The following is an 18,614-nucleotide window of genomic DNA, read 5'->3' on the forward strand; positions in this document are numbered from 1 at the left end:
GTATAAGCACTAAGAAAATTGTAACACTTTGAGTTGGTCTGGTGGAATTATCTGCGGCCTTCTTCCTGTATCCAGTTACAGCAATAAATTCCCGTCTTTCCTAGTTTGCCTGTTTTTCCGTACTAGGCCTCTAGAAAATGCAGCGGGCCCGGCTTCGTTCCTGGAACAGGAGTAACTCCCAAACAAGTATTAGTGTAGGACTGAAAATAAACGCAGAGTATCTTGAGAGTCTCAAAGGAAAATAGGGTGGCTAGAGAGGCCTTTCTCTAAGTCTTGAACTTCCAGCATTTTATTCTCTCTCTTAAGCTTGGATACTTTACACGTATCCTTTCAGGTAGAAAATCTGATACTATGGGAAAGTACTGGATATAGAATGTTGAGCAGAACTGCACAGATTGCATATAATGAAAGCAGAACTCCATAGACAAGGTAAGGTGTCAATTTAATTTCTGAAAGAACAATATTCCTGATGAGGGTGGGTGGTTTTAGGTCTCAGTTTGATTTCAGATGGAAAACAAAAGCGAAAGTTGGGTAGTAAGACCAGGTTGCCCCCAAACTGGGCAAAACATAAGGCAGTCATGTTTGCTGGAGTTTTTTCAGACACGAGGGGCGGGAGAAGAGGGAGCTAGACAGGGCTTCTTGGCGTATCTGGAGCACTACTGCCATCGCGAGGACGGAGTTTCATGAATCACCTACGCCATTACACTGTTCTCGAGAACAGCGTTCTTCTCTCTGTTGCGGAAGGTCTGATGTGCGGGGAGATGGAAGAGGTGTGGGCTCCAGGCTAGGTCTTCTTGCCTTCTCTTCTAAGACCCTAAGAACAGAGCTGGACATTGGCGGTATCTTGGTGTAGAACCTGGAGAGTGAGGGCTTGGAGTGAACCAGCGCCTGCCAGGCCGTCCTGACACAGGAAGTCGTGGGGCGGGGCCTCGGTTCCTCGTCTGGGCAGAACTGCGGGAACCCACTCAAAGACAAATGCAGGCTCTTGTGGGCATCTGTCTCCTGTTCCTGTCCCTTGGACCACCAGGCAGGAGGTTTTCACATCTTGCTACGGGTCTTTGGGTCTCTTGTGGCATCAGTATCCGCGCACAATGAACAGCGTTCTTCCAGAGGACGTTTACAGGATTTGCTATTAGAACCTTCACTCTCCAGGTTCTATACCAAGGTACCGCCAATGCTCAGGTCTCTTTTAAAGCCTCAGATGAGACTAAGCAAGGATTCCCAGCATGAAGGCGAAGCCTCTTCCACCTCTTACCAGACCACACCTGCCCCAATAGGTAGTCCTCACTAGAACTCTGTAATGGCTTAGGGTATCGCTAAACGACAACCTCACGATGGCAGTAGAGTTCCAGATATGCCAAAAAGACTTACCTTGGATTCCTCTACTCCCGCCTTCTTGTGTGAAAAAATGCCACCCATAGACAAAGGAGCCACCAAACATGGCTGCCTTGCATTTTGCCCTGTTTGGGCCACCTGGTCTTACTGATGCACTTTCGCTTTTTTTTGTTTTCTTTTTTTTTCTTTCTTTCTTTCTTTTCTTTTCTTTTTTATTTTTTTCTGAGACGGAGTCTCGCTCTGTCGCCCAGGCTAGAGTGCAGTGGCGCGATCTCAGCTCACTGCAACCTCGGCCTCTCGGATTCAAGCGATTCACCTGCCTCAGCCTCCAAAGCAGCTGGGATTACAGGCACCGCACCCAAGTCGAGCTAATTTTTGTATTTTTAGTAGAGACGAGGTTTCACCATGTTGGCCAGGTTGAACAAGAACTCCTGACCTCAGGTGATCCGCCCGCCGCGGCCTCCCAAAGTGCTGTGATTACAGACATGAGCCACCCCGCCTGGCCTTGCTTTTGTTTTCCGTCTGAAACCAAACGAACCCTAAACCACACACCCTCATCAAGAATCTTATTCTCTCAGAAATTACATGTCTTCTTGATCTAGTCTATATGGGTATGATTTACTTCACAGGATGATATGTCCAGTACTTGCCAAGACATCAAACTGTCTCCTTCAGGGGATAAATTCAACGGATGAGGGCACAAAAAGGAGAGTTGCTAGAAACTTAGAGATCTTCCCTGGCAAACAATTTATAAATCCTGGTGGTGTCTGTTCTGGCTCCCCTCCCGGACAACCAGGGAGTTCTTCACGTTCTAGCTCAGGTGTTACATTGTAGGCAGTAATTTGGCATGAGCCATAGAGGAGGGATATGACAGTTGTCATTACTGCAAGTCAAATATGTTCCACATGGCATGATACTCATAGTACATGTGTTCAATTCCTGTCGAGGTTACTCAGTGTTTCATCTCAGGGTCTCATCATCTAACATGAAAACACAGCATGTTCCCATGCCATTACATATTCTTCAGGTGTTTCCTGAGACTTTATGGGGGGGTGGGGTCTGCATTTTATAACTTGTCTTTTAGGTATAATGCTTACAGTATTCTCCCACTAATTAATTAAAAAATAATGCTTGCCAAAGATTCGGAAAAATCCGCATACTACTAAAGAAGAAAAACACTACCATACAACGTGTCAAGGCAACTAACCTTTTGGATCATTTCCATATGTATCTTTCCATATATATATAATTATTAATTTCATGTAAAAAATAAATCTGCATTAAACTTGGATTATAGGCCGGGTATGGTGGCTCACACCTGTAATCCCAGCACTTTGGACACTGTCTTACATGTAGGGCTGCGCTCTTCTACAAAAATGGTCAGAACAAGCTATTTCTCCAGAGGAGGTAGTTTAGCAGTCCCCAACCTTTTTAACATCAGGGATCGGTTTTGTGGAAGATAAATGTTGCACGATCCAAGGTTGGGGATGGTTTCAGGAAGATTCAAGCGCACTACATTAACTGTGCACTTTATTCCTATTGTTATTACACTGTAATACATAATGAAATAATTATACAACTCACCATAATGTAGAATCAGTAGGTACCCTGAGCCTCGTTTTCCTGCAACTAGATGATGCCATCTGGGGGTCATGAGAGACAGTGACAGAGCATCAGGCATTAGATTTTCATAAGGAGAGCCCTACCTAGATCCTTGCATGAACAGTTCACAATAGGATTCATGCTCCTATGAGAATATAATGTTGCCAGTGCTGACAAGAGGTGGAACTCAGGCAGTAATGCAAGCAATGGGGAGTGGCTTTAAATACCAGTGAAACTTTGCCTGCTCCATGCTGTCTCCTGTGCTGCCTCCTGCTGTGCAGCCCAGTTCATAAGAGGTCACAGAACAGTACAGGTTCGTGACCCAGGAACTGGAGACCCCTGATCTAGTAGATATCTAAGTCAACTTTAGGTGAAATAGTGTGGGGAGTTTAGGTGTCATTTTGTCATTCCCAGGAATGGGGGTCATTGAGAAAAGCTTCCCGGGGGGTCTTTAAGACTTTTTTTTTTTTTTAGACAGGGTTTCACTTTGTCTCCCAGGAAGAAGTGCACTGTTGCTCATGGCAGCCTCGACCTCCAGGGCTCAAGCAATCCCCCCAGCTTAGCCTCCTAAGTAGCTGGGACTATAGGCAGGCACTAATGTGCCCAGCTAATTTTGTGGGAATTTTTGTAGAGACAGAGCTTCACCATGTTACCCAGGCTAGTCTCGAACTCCTGAGCTCAACCAATCCACCTGTCTCAGCCTCCCAAACTGCTAGGATTACAGGCATGAGCCACCGGGCCTGGCCAAATCTTTAAGACACTCCTGAATGCCAATAGCATCTATGTCTACAGACCATCACTCAACTCAACTGTAACCAGCTGGGGGAAGTGCTAGGTATAGTCAAGGATGTCACAAAAGCCAGGTCCCTTATCCTGGAATGCCTGCCTGAATCCTCAGAGGCCAGGAGAAGTCCTACCTGAAGAAGCTCTTGACTGGAAGGTCACACTACAGTACCAGACTAACATTATATCCTTTTTTAAAAGATTCAGATACTGAGATAATAAACAGTGAAAAAGAATGTCATGGGGAACAAGTCACCCATACAATTTTAGCCACCCTTGTTGATTTTTCAATTATGAGTCATGGAGTATCTGGAGGTCTCCACACCTAAGGGTGGATATCTTCATGAAGAACTAGCTTTGAAGCTGGTATACAGAACACTCGCTAGGATGAGATAAATACTGGTTTGCTCAGGACTAAACAATGCCATCCTTCTCAGAAAATGTCCAACGGAAAAAAGCCACCTATCTGCCCTCCTTGAGAGAACTGAGATTACCATCAGTGTCCTATTATGAGAAAAGACTTTCCCATGAACTTATAAAGTCACAGATAATCCTGGCTTGTGGGCTTAGATAATTGCTTAGGCTTTCCATTACATTCTTATTTCCTCGATGCAGCTGGCTCAGTCCTGGTCCCTCACTCACCAGATACTTCACTAAGACTTTGCGTTTGTCCATTGCTTCTGCCAGACCTCAAGGTAGGTAGGAATGCCAACTTGTGCCTTGGGCCTGTTCAGCCTCCACTGGCTATTCCTTCCGCGACTGCCAGGGTTTACGTGGAGGAAACGCTCACAGTTTCAGATGCTATGAAACTATTTCCGCACGATGGCAGTATTGCCCGAAAAAAGCCAAGTAGCTCTAGGCGCTCCTCTCCCGCCCATCACGTTTGAAAAAAATGCCATGAAGGGACAAAGATACTAGAAATTAAAACTATTTAACACTTTGCTTGACTTGCATAAACGTATTCCACTCAGCATTTTGCTTTTGGCTTCCATTGGATTTTTTTTTTTTTTTTTTTTTTTTGAGACGCAGTTTCTCTCTTGTTGCCCAGGCTGAAGTGCAGCGGCGCAATCTCGGCTCACTGAAACCTCTGCCTCCCGGGTTCAAGTAATTCTCCTGCCTCAGCCTCCCAAGTAGCTGGGATTACAGGGACGCACCACCACGCCCGGCTAGTTTTTGTATTTTTAGCAGAGACGTGTGTCACCATGTTGACAAGGATGGTCGGGAACTCCTGACCTCAGATGAGCCACCCACCTCGTAATCCCACCACGTCTGGCCCCATTGGATATTAAACTGAGATCTAATCCACTCACCCTCATCAAATATCTCCTCTTTTCAAGAACTCAGTATTGGCCAGCCAAGATCGCTCCATTGCACTCCAGCCTGGGTGACAGAACGAGAACTGGTCTCAAAAAAAAAAAAAAAGAAAGAAAAGAAAAGGAAAAGAACTCAGTACCCGCACAACCAAGTCTTCCCCTTTCTGCTTTTTCACTCAGCATCATATCTGAAGTGTTTTATTATGATATCAAAATGTCTTGTAGTATCGGGGACAGACTTCAGGGATCCATGCCTACGGAAACAAACAAACAAACAAACAAAAAAAGCAGCAACACATGTTTACCTCTAAGGTCTTGGAGAAGAGCAAATCTAAGCACCAGGCCATGTGGTTCTTGTCCTGACTCTCTACCCAGGTTCCCTGGGAGTTCTACTCTATGTTCTGACCTAGGCATTAGGTCTTACATGTTGAGGGGAAGGCCGCGATTGCTATTTAGTGGAGCTCTAAGATAAGGGTCCAGATGGCTCTTAAGCTTGACTGACACACACAACCCTTCTTGAATGTACACAAATACAGAAATGACTATAAATGCTAATCAGATGGATCACAGGATTTTGTCTCATGGTTTCATTATTTAATAATTGGTACAGAAATATTTTCCAGTGTCATGAAATGGCAATGGCCTACAACCATGTCCTATGACTTTGCTGTGTATGTGTCTTACTGTTTTTCCGTTAGGATTCAATCCTATATTTTCTCATTAGTAGAAAAGGCGTGGAATTTGCAAAGAAGTAAAAAGAAACTATGTGCTGATCAAAAGAAAAGCAATGTCATAAAACTGTGTATTAAACATTGATAACTTTTTCCATATTTTGTCCCATTTTCAATACATAGATAAAAGTTCTACATATATATATGCGAACACCACAGTAAATTTACATTTAAATTGGATTTAGCAATCTAAAAAACATCATGTTTTAGAGTGAAAATTTTCACATGTGATTCTTGAACAGTTTTTGACATTGTTATAAAAAATTTGCAATATCTGGATTTTAAACAATAAAATATTTGCAAAGAATTACTCGATTGGTTGAGTTGTTAAGAAAGAAGTTCTCGGCCAGGTGCAGTGACTCATGCCTGTAAGCCTAGCACTTTGGGAAACCGAGATGGGCAGATTGCCTGAGCTCAGGAGTTCAAGACCAGCCTGGGCAACATGGTGAGATGCCATCTCTACTAAAATACAAAAAAAAAGAAACAGCTGGGAATGGTGCAGGCGCCTGTAATCTCAGCTACGCGGGAGGCTGAGGCACAAGAATTGCTTGAACCCATAAGGCAGAGGTTGCAGTGAGCCAGGACTGTGCTACTGCACTCCAGCCTGTGCAACAAAATGAAAACCTAAAAATCTACCTATACATACATGAAAACATATATAAATACATATTATATATAATATAAATATGTATTATACATACTTATACCTCAGAATTAGTTTTTAATTCTTCTCAAATTTTTATCCCTAATTCTTACCTTAAATTTTATCTTTAAAATCTCAAAAGAAATATAACAAAATTCAATAAATGATAGTTGAGATAGGCATCTCTCACATTCCGTCACCTAGATGTGTAACCTAAGAAAACTTTAAGATGGAAGTATTCACACCACTCACATGCAGCTACATTTCATTAATGTCTGTCTTAATATAAATATGAATTAATGGTAAAAATTTGTTGGCCAATACTATCATATTCAAACATGTACTCACTGTAACACTGACCATGATTTGAAATATATGGCATTAGGCCGGGTATGATGGCTCACAACTGTAATCTCAGCACTTTGGGAGGCCAAGGCGGGCAGATCACACGAGGTCAGGAGTTCGAGACCAGCCTGGCCAACATGGTGAAACCCTGTCTCTACTAAAAATTCAAAAATTAGCTGGGCGTGGTGGCAGGTGCCTGTAGTCCCAGCTACTTGGGAGGCTGAGGCAGGAGAATCGCTTGATACTGGGAGGCGGAGGTTGCAGCGAGCCGAGATAGCAACACTGCACGCCAGCCCGGGCGACAGCGAGACTGTCTCAAAAAAAATAATAAAAAATAAAATATATGGCATTGGGTGGGTGTGGTGGCTCACAACTGTAATCCCAGCACTTTGGGAGGCTGAGGCAGGTGGATCATTTGAGCCCAAGAGTGTGAGACCAGCCCAGGCAATGTAGTGAGACCCTGGCTCTACAAAACATAGCCAGACACAGTGGTGTGTACCTGTAGTTCAAGTTACTTGGAAGTCTGAGTTGAGAGGATTACTTCAGCCCAGGGAGGTCGATGGTGCAGTGAGCCACAATCATGCCACTGTATTCCAGTCTCGGTGATAGGGTGAGAGCCTGTCTAAAATATATATATGTCATTTAAAAACTGTGTATATGTGGAGACAGATATGATACAGATACACAGTCCCACATACATTTTACTTTCAAAATAATTCAATGTATACTGTTTGTAATTTTGTACAAAATCTTTAGAACACCTTATAATACCTGCATGAATCTATATTCAATATATACTTTTGAGGGCTTGAGTTTTCTTATATTTTACTCTAGAAGAACTTTAAGAAATTATAATTCGAAAAATATATGGTAGGTCAAATATAGTGAGATGAAGTAATTTAAAATGTCTGGGCCATGTGTTATCATCTGTTGACGATGCACATACAAAGTGGCACCGGTGCTCACCTAAGTAAAGCCAGAGACGTCTGGAAGTCTAAGTTTGGACCCCACAAGAGGACGCTCTGGAAGATCCTCTAGACCTCAAACTCTCCAAAGAGGATGCTTTCTGCAGAGGTTCTAAGGTCTAGTATTAAGCCATCCTTGGTCCTTGGAATTTTCTCTCAGAGTTGTAATGTTCCTTGGCCCCAAAATTGTTTAGAATCTGAAGTTTACTGTTTAATGGAAAAGCAGAATGGCGTTGCATGTAACCAGGCTTTTGTGCTGCTGTTCTAAGTAGGGGGCCTGGTTAACGTGTGACGCCTTCCTTTGATAGTTTGGCCCCAGCGATCCTTGTTGGAGTCTGGGGAGTTTTAGACTTTAAAAATCAAACTCCCATGGAGACTGCTTTACCCAGAATTTTGGTTCACAGCTTTTATTGGATTATCTGTTGGGGCAAAGTAAAACCGGCAAGCTTGTATTGCTATCTCATAGCTAAGGTTGCAAGCTATTGGAGCCTGCAGCTCCCACGTGAGGGGAAAAGGAAGAAGTCCTCCCTTACAAAGAGAATTCACAAACTTGGAAGAAGCAATCTACACAAGATGTGCAGATCTCAACAGAAGGACACCGGAAACATAAAAAAGCAAGGAAACGGGATGCCTCCAAAGGAACCCAGTAATTCTCTAGCAACAGATCCCTATCCAAAAGAAATTGAAGAAATGTCAGATAGAGAATTGTGCATACTGATTTTAACCAAGATTAGGGGATACAAGAGACTTCTGAAAAAGAAAGGAGCAAACTGACAGAAGCAATTCTGGATATGGTTGACGTAATTACCAACCAGATACAGAGTTTTCTAGGACACACAGCAAATGTGGAACTGAAGAAATCATAGGATGAAAATACAAAGTACACTCAAAAGCTTCAATGATAGACTAGATCAAGCAGAAAAAACCCTCAGAACTTAAAATCTGAAGCCTTTTTCTTAATTCAAACATTTAAGGGGTTGTACTCTGGCCATTCGTGTGAACAAAATCTGCTGGGTTAATTGGTTTTTTTTTTTTCTTTTCTTTTTTTGAAACAGAGTCTCACTCTGTCATGCAGGCTAGAGTGCAGTGGTACGATCTCGGGTCACTGCAATCTCCACCTCCCAGATTCAAGCAATTCTCTGGCCTCAGCCTCTCGAGTAGCTGGGATTACAGTTGCCCACCATCAAGCCCAGCTAATTTTTTGTATTTTCAGTAGAGATGGTGTTTCACCATCTTAGCCAGGCTGGTCTTGAACTCCTGACCTCATGATCCACCAGCCTCAGCCTCCCAAAGTGCTGGGATTACAGGCGTGAGCCACTGCATTCGGCCACTGGGTTAATTGTTATACTGGGGTCTTGGATAATCATTAAAGGTGAAATAAAATTTTTAAAAAAGTATTGGTGGAATAAAAATAGAAATGCCTTCAGAATTGTCGACATGCATTTTGTCTGAATTTTACATTTGTCTTTGCCAGATATTTTATTTATTTATTTATTTATTTATTTATTTATTTATTTATTGAGATGGAGTTCTCTATTGCCCAGGCTGCAGTGCAACGGTGCAGTCTCGGCTCACTGCAACCTCTGCCTCCCAGGTTCAAGCAATTCTCCTGTCTCATCTTCCCAAGTAGCTGGGATTGCAGGTGCCTACTACCACACTCGGTTATTTTGGTATTTGTAGTAGAGATGGGGTTCCACCATGCTGGCCAGGCTGGTCTGGACCTCAGGTGATCTGTGGCTTCAGTCTCCCACTGTCTTTGCTGGATATTTTTAAATGTCGGTGTTAATTCAAGTTGGGGGCTTGGGGCGAGCCTGCCTCCCATTCTATTCAAAGTCTCACTGAGATAAATGCATATGTGATTGCTTCCTTTGGAAAAGCTAATCACAAACTCAAAGGATGCAACCCGTTGTCTCCCACCTGTGATCTAAAATCTCCCAAGCTTCCTCCTCTCCAGTTGTCCTGTCTTGTTTGTTTTACATATGTTGATTGATGTCTCATGTCTCCCTATTAAAAGGAAAAATAAGTACGGTGAATGAGATAAATGTTTTAGATAAATTTTTGTGTAAACTGAAATCTTAAAGTTATTTTTTATGCTCATTTACTATCTGGGTCATTTTCAATTAAGACAGGGTTGTGATATGGGGAAACATGTTGCTAAAATTGTGGAATTGTTCTTATCTATAAATGCCTATATCTGATAGTTCAGGATTTAGTGCTGTTTAGGGTTTCACTGACATTTTACGTTACTAAGGATAAAAATTTTAGTTATCAAGTAATTTTGTATACAAAATGGGCCAGAAAGGGTTATGTTATTAGTGGAAACATAATAATTGTGTCTAATTCAGAAGTTGTCTAAATTTTGTTCAAATTACAGTTTTGAAAAGATTATTTATGAAACAATGTAGTAAGGAATCATAAGTAGGGAAGAAAGTTGTGGAAAAGCTTAAATAATAAAATATTCTTTAAAACCTGAGAGAATTGGAGACATTTGGCTAATGAACATTTTCATAGCTAAAGTTCTTAGTCTTCATTAAAGTAAAATAAGAAATATTAAACAAATGTATCAGCAGCCTGGAGTGGTGGCTCACGCCTTTCATCTCAGCACTTTGGGAGGCAGACGCGATTGGATCACCTGAGGCCGAGAGTTCAAGACCAGCCTTACCAACATGGAGAAATCCCGTCTCTACCAAAAATACAAAATTAGCCAGGCATGGTGGTGCATGCCTGTAATCCCAGCTACTCGGGAGGCTAAGGCAGGAGAATCCCTTGAACCCGGGGGCAGAGGTTGTGGTAAGCCGAGATCGTGCCATTGTACTCCAGCCTGGCCAACAAGGGTGAAATTCCGTCTCAAAAACAAACAAACAAAAAGTATCAGCAGTTTGACAATTCTTTTTTTTAATATAGGTAAGCATGAAGCTGGAATTAGTGTGAAGCCAAATTTCACATACATGCTTGCATTGCTTCACGCTATGTTGAAGGGGCATCCGCCACCATGCCCGGCTAATTTTGTATTTTTGGTAGAGATGGGGTGTCTCCATGTTGGTCAGGCTGGTCTTGAATTCCCGACCTTAGGTGATCCACCTGCCTCAGCCTCCCAAAGTGCTGAGATTACAGGCATGAGCCACTGCGCCGTTTGGCATGGATACTGCTGGAGTACGTACTGGTCATGTGCCTAAAGTACATTTCTTAATTGTACAGAATGTATAATGATATTGGTGAACTTAAGGGTATTGAATTGTGTATCAGGAATTAATGGAGCACACCAGCTTTTTATCCATAAACTAACTTTTTGGATTTTAGGCTTCCTGATATCTTAAGTGTGTTGAGTATACTCTCACAAACAGAATTTGAGTCATATTTCTCTCTCTCTGGCTAATTTCTCCAAAATTTGTAAACTATGAATATTCTTAATTCACGGCAATGTGTTTGCTTGCATACAGTCAAGCAGGGTCGCCAGGGTCACTCAGGGAGAGAGAACCCAGAAACCTGGCATGAGGGCAAAAGGGTAAGAATTTCTTACCAGTCAGTTTCTGGCCTCTATCTCTCTGTGCAAACTGGTTAATCTCCTCTCAAGTTTTAAATTACTTGGTTTAATAATAAAAAGAACTTAAATCAAATATTTTGTCAGAAAAGTGGAGAGTGTAATGGCTTTTAGTTCACAGAACGTTGGCAATCTTTGGGATATAAAGATGGTTTTATAGATTATTGGTAGGCCAGGTGTGGTGGCTCAGGCCTGTAATCCCATCACTTTGGGAGCCTAAGGCAGGCGGATCACCTGAGCTCAGGAGTCTGAGAGCAGCCTGACCAACATGGTGAAACCCCATCTCTACTAAAAATACAAAAATTAGCAGGGTGTGGTGGCAGGAGCCTGTAATCCCAGCTACTTGGGAAGCTGAGACATGAGAATCACTTGAATCTAGGAGGCGGAGGTTGCAGTGAACCCAGATTCCGCCATTGCACTCCAGCCTGGGTGACAGACCGAGACTCCATCTAAAAAAAAAATACAAAATTAGCTGGGCATGGTGGCTCATGCCTGTAATCCCAGCTACTCGGGAGGTTGAGGCAGTAGAATTGCTTGAACCTGGGAGGCAGAGGTTGTCGTGAGCCGAGATCGTGCCATTGCACTCCAGCCTGGGCAACAAGAGGGAAACTCCATCTCAAAAAAATATATATAGATATATTGGTCAGATGCACGGCTTGCTAAGCGTTTTCACGTTACAAACTGCTTTTTGGATTTTGAGAACTGTCTGTCTTGACTGCTTCACAATTGGTGACACCTGGGGACATATGAAACTAACCACACCCTTAACTTGGCAAGCCTTGGCTGCACTTAGCACACAAGTAAAGCAATTTACCATGTTTTACTTTAAGGGTAAAATTCCTAGGAATTAATTGAAACTATTGGAAATAGATTTACATGCTAGGTGTGTAAAAACAGCAAAATGTGTTTTTATAGTAAAAGGTTAAAAGAAGGCATGGAAATGTCAAGTTTTGCCTAGGGTTAAAGAATTGTTTTGAGTTAAATTAGGAAAAAGCTGAAGGTTCAAAGAAGAGGTGGAGAATTGTGGAAATTAGTCTTGCAGAAGAGGTTCTCTGTGTGAACATGTTGACTAAATTCAAAAGGGTTATAAAAGGTTTTTGCTTCTTTAAAATTTCTGAGCCATCATTTTGGCAAAACAAATAACTTGTAGTAATCTGGAATTCCCAAAATCAAACTTCAGTTTCAAAATTGTCTTACCTGGCACCTGGCCTTTGGAATACTTCAGAGGTCCCCTGAAGTGTCCAGAAAAGAGAGGTAAACAAGATTATTTGACATGTTTAGGTACATGGTGTTAAATACAGTGAGTTCTAAATTTCTCTTCAAAGAATCAGTATGTCAGTATGTTCAGTTCTTTGTATTCCATTTTAAAGTTTAACTTCCTCATTCTCCTTGTCTCCTTGCCCCTAGTTTCAGTAAACGACCTTTTCCATCAGTTCTAATCAGTAGTTCACATCTGTTCCTCTGGTCACCTGCTCCGTCCTGAGTCACCCCAGTCACCTGCTCTGACCTGTCACATTTAGTCATGTGTTCCATAAACATCCTTCCCACTGAAGCGGCTCACCCCGCCATTCTGGTTCTTACCCCTGCTCTCTTTAAAATAACCAGTCGGAATTAGCTTAGACTGTACGGTCCAACCCTAGCCTATAGGGCAATGACACAACAGTAGGGGCTACCTGCGTCAGGGGTAAGAACCCCTTCCGCTCCCGTGTTCAGGTGTGCTCTCGCCATTGCTCCATCTGTGAGATGCACCCTTCTATAGAAGAAAAATTGCCTTGCTGAGAAAATTCATGTTTGAGTGCTATTTCTTCTGCAGCACTGAAAATTTATTTCAAACAATGGGATGGCCAAAATGATGCTCAATCTTCTTTAGGTTATATTTTTTGTGAATAATATTAATATATATTCCAAAATTGTATGGGATTTCTAAAATTCTAATGTCTACACATATGCTACCAATAACAATTATAGTTATTATGCTGTTATTGTAAATTACAGAAATAACCAAATTTCCTCGTATAAAGCTACTAACTCAAGTAAATCAAATAATTAAATATCAAGAAAGTAGTGTTAAACCATCTAATACTAAAACTGTTTAAAATAGCTTATAACCAATGCTTGATCCCATATTCCTGGGAAAACAAAGTTTCAGGCACATTTGGTCACCTGGTTGGCCATTCAAACATTTTATAATGGGATATCATTCAATTGTCATTTCAATGCATGTTTTCTTGTTGCATTTTTCCCATGCAACAGAGCTGATGTTATAACAGTAGATTATTATGCTACAGTGTATTTTCACCAGGTTAATAAAAAAAAAGGCTTTTTATGGTTTGGATCTTCTGAGACCATCAGAAAAAGACTGTCCTTGCCATCCACACTACAATAAAATTTAGGGACCTTGAGCTTTGGGTTCATGGTCTCACAACTAAGAAGGGTCCCTCCACTCTTTTGGAACTGTGCGCCCACTGGAACCCTTGAGGTAACGCTAACCAGGGAAATTTCTCCCAAGAAGAAGATGGCGTCCTTGATGTGAATAGCTTTCTCAAGTTCACAGATTAAGACTTCTAGTGACATGAAACTCTTCTCTTTGAATGTTTTTTTTCTTGCTTATGCTTCTGTGAACAACAGAAGTGGAAAAGTGTCTGTTATGTGCACTGATAGGGTGTACTTTTATTTGTGAAGGAGCTTGCAGCCAGCCTGCAAGTATAAGGTTACATGGATAACCTTATACTTTGATAGATAAAGGATAAAGGCCCAATATAGGTAAGAAACTTTACTGGTACATGCATTGCCTCATCATCAGTCAAAAGCAGAACATTGGTTCACTCCTCTTGGCCATTTCATGGGTTGAAGAGAACATTGCCAGACAGCCTTCACTCTTCTCAAAGGGCACCATTTGTTAAGTCCTTTTTCCGTGATTTGCAGTAAAAGAAGCAATGATTGGAAATATATCCCTCATGACAGGTTCTATAGCAAATTCTACTGTAAAGGCTGCAGTTGCACAGTGATTCTAAATTATCTTGTGAAAGTTGGGATAGAATTGGCTAAACAGAAAAAGTATCTGTGCGGCTGCTGGTACTTGTGGCTTATGGGGAAATACATCAAATGAGGATTATAAAAATTCAGTGGGCCGGGTGCGGTGGCTCAAGCCTGTAATTCCAGCACTTTGGGAGGCCGAGACGGGCGGATCACGAGGTCAGGAGATCGAGACCATCCTGGCTAACATGGTGAAACCCCGTCTCTACTAAAAAAAAAAAAATACAAAAAGCTAGCCGGGCGAGGTGGCGGGCGCCTGTAGTCCCAGCTACTCGGGAGGCTGAGGCAGGAGAATGGCGTGAACCCGGGAGGCGGAGCTTGCAGTGAGCTGAGATCTGGCCACTGCACTCCAGCCTGGGCAATAGAGCGAGACTTCGTCTCAAAAAAAAAAAAAAAAAAAAATCAGTGGAGGCCAGGTGTGGTGGCTTACGCCTGTAATCCCAGCATTTTGGGAGGCAGAAGTGGGCAGATTACAAAGTCAGGATATAGAGACTATCCTGGCTAACACGGTAAAACCCTGTCTCTAATAAAAATACAAAAAATTAGCCTGGTGTGGTGGCGGGCCCCTGTAGTCCCAGCTACTCAGGAGGCTGAAGTAGGAGAATGGCGTGAACCCGGGAGGCGTAGCTTGCAGTGAGCCGAGATCACACCACTGCACTCCAGCCTGAGCGACAGAGCGAGACTCCATCTCAAAAAAAAAAAAAAAAATTCAGTGTTTGGGGATTGATGAAGAAATTGCTTCATTAAGTGAGTAAACTCTTTATCTAGCTCATTCTTTGATCTGTTTGGGTTTAGGAGGTTTGGTTTATGGGGATCTTGGGTAAGGGCATACTCCAAACTCTTGGGATATCCTCCCAATAGTCATAATCATAGTCTCCCTGGTGTGCTGCATTCTCTCAAAGGTTTTAAATGCTTGCATGCAGCCTTCTCTAGAATGAAATACAGTTTCTTTTCAACTGGAATAACAAGAGCCAAAAGAATGTGCAACCATGAGGACACCGTAACCTATACATGACATGCTGAGAATGAAAACCCAAATGATAGTAACCAAGAGTGGTGCTAAGGCCCTAAGTTTTGGTCACACTCTCACTCGAGTGAAAACCTGAATAAAGGGGAATTTTTTAAACAAACTTCTGGGAGGTCATTGTTTTGGACTGAGCTCATGCACTAGGCCGCAACAAACCAAACCAAAATGGAGTCACTCCTGCTAAAACTTTAGGGAAACGCATAGATTCTACAACAGGACGCCATGATGGCGTAGTCCGTCTTGAAACGATTTCCTCACGGTGGCAGTAGTGTTCCACATTTTCAATCAAGCCCTGTCTTGGAGCCCTTTTCTCCCGCCTTTTGTGTATGAAAAAACGCCACCCAGAGATAAAGGCGCCACTGAACATGGATTCCTGGAGATTTGTCCAGTTTGTTGCAACCTGGTCTTGTGACCCGTAGAGGGTCAGGATTGCAAGTTGTCCAGGTTCTTGGCGTTTTGAAATAATTGCACAAAATGCCCAACAAAGGAAAGCAAGAATGAAACAACAAAAGAATGAAAGCATGGGGTTTACTCAAAACGAAAGTACACGCCACAGTGTGGGAGATGGCCTCAGCAGAGGCTCAAGGACCTGGATACAGAATCTTCTTTGGTTCAAATACCCCCTAGAAGTTTCCCATTGGCCACTTCATGCTCACCTCATGTAAGTGAAGTGGTCGCCCGAAATCAGTCTGATTGGTTGCAGAAATGAGCCAACCAGAGGCTAAAGTTAATTTACAAAGGTCACACTCCTGTGCAAACATCTGATTGGTTGCAAAAGAAACCAATCAGAGGCTAGGGTGAAGTTACAACGTTATACTTCTATGCAAAGGAACACTAGGCCAGAAATCAGTCTAATTTGTTGCCACAGCCAGTTTTCCATCTGTAGTGCAGAAAAGGTGAAGGGGAATAGTCTGTGGTCCTTCTGTTACTTAGGCATTGAAAGTTAGGGTTTTCGCTTCAATTTAGTTCTAAGAAGTCAATGTAAAACAGCCTTAGGTCCCCTGCCTCCAGACCCTATTACCCTATTCTCCTGCTTCATCTCCCCGCTGACAGGTGATCCTCATAAATCTTTATGTGAGGCAGAGAGACTGAAGGGCTTTCTTCTGTAACTGCTTCGTGCTGATCTGGGGCATAGTCCCTACCTGTTGGAAATCACAGAACTCTCACTATGCTTTATCTAGTGGAGGCAGGGTAGTTTCTTGATGGCCAGGGGTGGCATCTTCACCTGAAACCGGCTGGAACCCTGGTTGCATGATCATCTGAAGCTTGATGGTCTCTAGGCGAGAGGAAATGAATTTTGCTACAATATTTAATGGGAACTTCAGGGGGTTGATACCTATGCTGTCAGAAATGTTTGTTATAGAGATATGCAGGTTGCAACAAACTGGACAAATCTCCAGGAATCCATGTTCAGTGGCGCCTTTATCTCCGGGTGGCGTTTTTTCATACACAAAGGGCGGGAGAAAAGGGCGCCAAGACAGGGCTTGATTGAAAATGTGGAGCACTACTGCCACCGTGAGGAAATCGTTTCAAGACGGACTACGCCATCATGGCGTCCTTCCCGGGAAACTTCCCTATGGGGAAAAGGCTGATCTGTGAGCTTGGACCCCAGGCTGTCTTCTTGCCTTCTCTAAGGCCTGAAAAGAGACAGGGACATTAGCGGTATCTTGGTGTAGAATCTGGAGAGTGCGGGGTTTGGAGTGAACCAGCAACTGCCAGGAGGTACTAGCACAGGAAGTCGTGGAGCGGAAACTTGGTTCCTCCTGGTGTGGGCAGGACAGTAGGAACCCAGTCAAACACACATGGAGGCTCTTGTGGGCATCTGTCTCTTCTCCCTGCCCTTTGGAGCAAGAGTCAGCAGGCTTTCACGTGCTGCCATTTTGCTATGGGTCTTGGGGTCTCTGGGAGCATCAGTATCGCTCACAAGGAACACAGTTATTCCAAGGGAAGTTTACAGGATTTGCTGTTAGAACCTTCACTCACCAGGTTCTACAGCAAGGTAACGCCAATGTCCATGTCTCTTTTAAGGCCTTAGACGAGAAGGCAAGGACGCTGGGCATGGAGTCCAAGCCTCTTCCACCTCCCCACATACCAGACCTTCCGCAACTGGTAGTCCTTACAAGAACGCTGTAATGGCGTAGGGATTCGTTAAATGACATCCTCGCGATGGCAGTAGTGCACCAGTTATGCCAGAAAACCCTGTCTTGGAGCCCTCTTCTCCCGCCCTTCCTGTCTGAAAAAACGTGACGCACAGACAAAGGTACAACCAAACATGGATGCTTTCTATTTTGCCCAGTTTGGAGCCTGCTGGTCTTACTGCTGCTCTTTTTCATTTTGTTTTCCACTTGGAATCAAACCGAGGCCTAAAGCACTAGTCCTCATCAGGAATCCAGTTCTTTCAGAAATTAAATATCCTCCTTACCTACTCTGTGTGGGTTTGATTTACTTCAGAGTTACAGGTCCAGTAATTTCCGAGGCATCAAACTGTCTCCTTCAGGGAATAAATTCAGTGGACGAACACACAAAAAAGAGAAACGGGACCCGGCGCGGTGGCTCACGCCTTTAATCCCAGCACTTTGGGAGGCCGAGGCTGGCGGAGCACCCGAGGTCAGGAGTTCGAGACCATTATGGGCAACATGGCAAAAATCCTGTCTCTACTAAAAATACAAAAATTAGCTGGGCATGGTGGCACATGCCTGTAACCCAGCTACTTGGGAGGCTGAGGCAGGAGAATCACTCGAACCTGGGAGGGGGAGGTTGCAGCAAGTGGAGGGCGTGCAACTGCTCTCCGGCCTTGGCAACAGAGTGAGAGTGTCTCACAAAAAAAAAAAAAAAAGAAGGAAAGAAAGAAAAGAGAGAGAGAGAAAAGGGATGAACGCTTGGAAAAGATCTCCAGCAAACAATTTAAAAATCCCAGAGATCTTTGCCCTGGCTCCCCTGTCAGGCATCCAGGGAATTCTTCCTATTCTAAGAGCCTTATGTGATGCATTGTAGGCAACACTTTGGCATGAGCCATTAGAGAGGAAACCAGGTGACGCTCCTTACTGCATGCCATATGTACTCCAAATCCCATGATACTCATAGTACGTATGTTCAATTCCTGTCAAGGTGGCTCAGAGTTTCATCTCATGGTCTCATCATTTAACATCAAAACACAGCATGTGCACATGCCTTTACATATTCTTCAAGTATTTCCTGAGAATTTATGGGGTGTGTGTTTGTGTTTGTGTGTATCTCTGAGAGTTTTATAATTGGTCTTTCAGGTATAAGGATTACAGTATTCTCCAACTAGT

At 43.0% G+C, this 18,614-nt stretch overlaps 1 long non-coding RNA gene across 4 annotated transcripts in view; it reads right to left on the reverse strand.

Annotated features, from left to right (window-relative positions):
• Positions 1-18,614, reverse strand: part of LOC117077470 — a 102,674-nt gene that overhangs the window by 19,575 nt on the left and 64,485 nt on the right. Inside the window, exons 8-11 of one of the 4 annotated variants that reach the window (XR_004434778.1) lie at positions 12,456-12,490; positions 7,252-7,374; positions 5,174-5,287; positions 5,031-5,100 (exon numbers count right to left, since the gene is read on the reverse strand). The exons of 1 other annotated variant lie outside the window; for it this stretch is intronic. This is a non-coding gene — a long non-coding RNA (uncharacterized LOC117077470). Of the gene's footprint in view, positions 1-4,943; positions 5,101-5,173; positions 5,288-7,251; positions 7,375-12,455; positions 12,491-18,614 lie in introns of those variants that run through there. 2 more of the 4 variants (XR_004434780.1, XR_004434779.1) reach the window with 2 other exon arrangements.

This window comes from Trachypithecus francoisi, unplaced genomic scaffold (genome assembly GCF_009764315.1).
Source record: "Trachypithecus francoisi isolate TF-2019V2 unplaced genomic scaffold, Tfra_2.0 Lachesis_group6, whole genome shotgun sequence".
In the NCBI taxonomy this organism is placed as follows: Eukaryota; Metazoa; Chordata; class Mammalia; order Primates; family Cercopithecidae; genus Trachypithecus; species Trachypithecus francoisi.